The sequence below is a fragment of the Octopus sinensis genome, unplaced genomic scaffold, assembly GCF_006345805.1.
Source record: "Octopus sinensis unplaced genomic scaffold, ASM634580v1 Contig14516, whole genome shotgun sequence".
In the NCBI taxonomy this organism is placed as follows: Eukaryota; Metazoa; Mollusca; class Cephalopoda; order Octopoda; family Octopodidae; genus Octopus; species Octopus sinensis.
The window spans coordinates 63,693-68,525 of NW_021833266.1; the positions used below are offsets into that span (position 1 = coordinate 63,693).

General features: G+C 33.9%; 1 non-coding gene across 1 annotated transcript; it reads left to right on the forward strand.

The window, feature by feature from the left end:
* The first annotated feature begins 1,213 nt into the window (after window positions 1-1,213).
* Window positions 1,214-1,285, forward strand: Trnah-gug. Its single transcript has one exon. It is a non-coding gene; the product is annotated as a tRNA-His (tRNA).
* Window positions 1,286-4,833: the final 3,548 nt, after the last annotated feature.

Sequence of the window (4,833 nt, forward strand, 5' to 3'; positions counted from 1 at the left end):
TAGCCATTGCTCTTACTTCCAGAATAGTCTTCGTGAAGAAGCCGATGGCCTTGTCGAGAAAGCTAAAGCTGTACAGATTTCAATTCTTTGATTTCGAATTCAAGATCTCCTGGAACTATGACCAGTTGGAACCAATGTATAGAATTAGACGCAGCAGGAAATTGAAAAAACATTTGGTTGTGTCAATAATGTCGACACAAAATGTCGAAATCAGAGTTGACACGTCAATTATGTCTGAAACAAAATTCAATAAACCTGACATTTTTGTCTATGATAAAGAGAAAAAAATTAATTTAATCGAAGTAGGCATTACCTCACAAAATCGTTTGAAGTGAGTTGAAGTAAAGAAATTTTACGACCATTTTGCAGATGAAGTGTCGATACTCTATGAAGCAAAATTAAAGATTATTTTAATTGTCTTGACATGTGATGGAGTTTTCTCAAAGTTAATTAAAAGTTATATGGATAAGTTATCCATTAAAGAAAGAACTAGGACATACATTCAGTCGGTTGTGTTGAAAAAGATGCTGGAAAGTATGCTCATTGAACGCAGACATTGAGTGAAAGTAGACAAAGAAGAGTACGCCTCTACCGCAAATCAACTTGCAGGAGTGGAATGTCTCGAGGACATTGAGCTGAACAAAAACCTTGACGCAAAAATGAAACATGAAATGAAGATGTGGCAAACCTTTTTTTCAGGCAAAGAAGAGAAATCACTGATTCTTTTTAGTAAAAACTTATTATTATACAGAAACAAATTACACAGAAACAAAAGGCAAGCAGATACTGCCCCCCCTAAGAACTGCTGAATTCTTAATTAGATCAATTTAAAATAGAATTTACATAATGAAGTCATAGTCCATACATTTACATAAAATTAATCCAACAATTAAAAAGTTTCAGTGATGTATCACTTCTATTATTTACAAAATTGCAATTACTCAGCAATTTGTTGGTACTCTGACTTGAAATGATCTAACCTAAAATTGATTATCTAGACGGCCTTTTCAAAGTACAGATTCTCCTCTAGAATTAGCAAACAAGCTGAGGAACTGATGTTCTTACAAGTAATTAGAACATGTCATTAAATGTCGTATAAACTTAATAACGCATTCTAGTGGGGATTCTGAACAATATACTGAAAAAATGGAACGTCTCACAATGTTTAATTATTAGAGAGATTTATTATAGCGAGTAAGAAAATTAAACAAAGGCCTACGTAGTTTAGCGGTTAGAATTCCTCGTTGTGGCCGAGGGGATCCGGGTTCGACTCCCGGCGTAGGCATTTTTTATATGTATCAAATTTGTATCAAAATTATTTTTACATTTAAAGACTAAGTAAGGTTGGCAGACAATGTAATAATACCAGTTTTTTTTGGAAAAAATTAAATGCTAGCTAGGGTAGGTGGCTGAAAGAGTATTCAAGAGCCTATAGATCAGCTCAACTACGCCGCACTTCGTATTGACAGGCAGTCTCGCGGAGCACGAGGAGAGAGATTCGACGATAGAACCAATATAAAATAGTATTGGTTTTCATTATAATAAATGATCTACTGTAATCCGAGTCGATACAAACTTCTCGACTGATAATGCTATCGAATAACAAGCCAGACATATTTGTTCATGACAATCGAGCAACACAATTACTCTTCTTGAATTAGTGGAGGTCACAAATGAAACACCCAAATGAAATCATTAATTAATAGTCAAATTATAATATATCTATCTCCTTTTTATCTTGTAAAGCAGTTTAAATTCGTTGGAGAAAAATTTAATACAAAATTATTGGATGAAAATTCATCATCATCTAAGTTTTCTAGCATCTTTTATACAAAATTTACCTGAAACATCTGAAATTTTTTTAAATATGTATACAAATGCAAACAAACAAGTTATAAATTACCTACAGTTAATTGTAATGGTCTTACGAAACGCTCGGCCACCCTCGCAAATAGCAAAGATATTCCCAGATATTTTCTACATTCAAATCCTCAGATAATATGTATAAAAATCATACAAACTCTCACTTTCTTTAAAATTTAAAAAAATTGAAAAACTTTATACTCATGAATGACTGTGTTTTTGTCGGGAACTCCTCCCAGTTTTTTAAATTGTGTTTCGTTTATTATAGAATGAATAGTTGTGTTATACATAAAAGTGCTTCGTTTAATAAATTGAATCCAGTTTTTAATTGAGTCTTCACTCATCAGCTCAGAAAGCGTCGTCAAGTGGATTGAAGTTGAATTGTTTTCTCTATACCCATGTCAAAACGCAGACATTAGAATTTCATCTCAATACAATCATCGAGCATCTCTTCCAAAACTCTTGAAACCGCCAAAAGATAAAAATCGGCCTGTAAGAAGTTGGCTCTTTTGCTGGCTTTCCTGCCTTCCAAATCGGTATTATGTGACATCTCTTCAAATTTCAGGAAACAATTCGTGTTTATCGACGCGTTGAAGATCAGGGCTAGCGTCTCCAGCACCAGAGGACCCAGGGGATATAGAATCTGGTCCTCTGGCTCCCGACTTCCGCGTCCTGACTATCGTCCGACGAACATCTTCAGAAGCAAATAAGATCCAGTTTATGGGTGGTACTGGTTTAATTTTCTTTAATAGATCTTTGAATTGATTCAAATATTTAATTTTAACAAAAAGGCATATTTATCGACAATTCTTTGGCAAGATAATAAGTTTTTGTTATCCTTATAGAGCAATATTCGCACTTTTTATTCGATAGAGCAATATTCGCATTTAAAACATTAAAATCACAACGAATAATTGTAGAAAAATATTGTTTTAATTTCAACAATTTTTTTTAAAACTTAAAAAATAATTGACAATTTCGGAATTCCAAATTTCCACAAAATTTAAAAAATTCCTTTAAAAATTAGCAAATCAGAGAATCGCCAAAAATATGACGAAAATTCATAAGAAATTAATGACGTAAAAGGTTATCATTAGAAATGTTAAAAATTCCTATTTGAACATTTTTTCGGCAGGAGTGGCATTATCAGGTGCTGTGGCCACTTTGAGGAACGCGATCAAATCATCACGGTCTTCCTTCTTCTTTAAGCCAGCAAACACCATTTTTGTCCCCGGAATATAAGCCTTTGGATTAGTCAAATAGACATCCAGTGTGTCTTCTCTCCCAAATATAGCTTAATTAATAATCAATGAATTCTCACGTTTAGATTTGTTGGCAGCTGTGTAGGTGTAATTTGGGGACTGGCCTGGTCCTCTACCGAAGATACCGGAAAGATTTGGCCCGGTTTTGTTTTTACCCGTGGAATGAGTCGTATGGCACTGAGAACAGCTTTTGACAAAAAGAGCTCTGCCTTTTACTGGGTCACCCATTCTTTCAAACTTTATAACTGAAAAGGTCACACTACACACGCTACTATTTAAATAATATATTATTAAAAAATATATAATGAGGAATAAAATTCAAAATAAAAAAATATATTCTAGATATACAAATACATATTAAATTATACTTTAGTCGCGGTGATTTTTGTTATTTTTAAAATTATAATAAATCTTTTAGTGTATATTTATGATTATATTATTAATTGAAATTTATTTTATTAATAATTAACAAATGTGGATAATCAAATAAATAATACATTTTCATAATGTTGTTTATGTTTGTTAATCACAATGGCGGAAATTGATATCAACATCGCCCAAATATGTGCTATTACTGGTGAATAACCATCTTATCTTTACCCAAAATAGGCCTAGACCCACAAAGAGCCATAGAAGCCTTACAACTAGCAGACGGGGACATTGAATTAGCAATTCAAATGCACTTTGATGGCACATTAATGCACGAATCAGCCTTAAATCAGACCGAAAGTCCACCAAATGACCCTCCCAGTCCATACCCTAATTCATCATCTTCTCAGTATTTAATAAAACTTAATTTCCTCAGAATCTCTGAGTCGTTACCTCAACATGTTCCTCTTTCAGAAATGTATGACCCTGCCTATGAGAATGAGATACGAAAAGACATCGAAGACCGACTTATGTTCAAGCCCGACCCCCAAATCCTTTTTTCTGGAACCTTAGCCGAAGTATTACCTCCCAATCAAATCTCAGCTTAGAATTGCTGCCAAGGAAAAGAATTGCTGGATTCTAATAAATATTCAAAATTGTAATTTTTTTGAATGTCATTCTCTAAATCGAGACTTATGGAATAATCCTCTGGTCAAGAATATCATCAACAGTCATTTTATGTTGTTTCAAGTATAATATATATATTATGAAGACATATCATCAATTGAGTTGTGGGAATGAGTTGGACAGTTCGTATAATAGTGAGAGGGTGTATCCTTTCCTTGCTATAATTGATCCCCGAACACGTGAGATGGTCAGGAGGTTGAGGCAAACGAGTTGTGAAGATGTTGTTTCTGTTTTATATGACTTTATTGAACAATATCCGAAGCCTGGCTGTGTTTGTAGGCCATCGGATATAAAGCAGTCATATATGGAGAGGATTGGAGAGATGTCAGAGGAAGAAGGTTAGATTTGAGTGTTGTGTATTGTTTTTAGATGTAGCTGACAATGTGGGGACGTATAAAGTCATATTTCTGGATATGAATGAGTATTTGTTGACTGTGAATTACGGGACGACTGTGAGGGTTGAGTTGTTGGGTGAATTGGTAGAAATTGCTCAGGAAGATATGTAATTTGGGAGTCAATATTGATGGGTATAAAGTTATGAGTGGAGTCCCTGCTTTTGATTTGACTGAGATGGACTATAATGCTACGTTGAAGGATGTTGGTCTTCAGAGAAGGCATAAATTGTTTATTCAGAAACGTTGATATTTTTTTG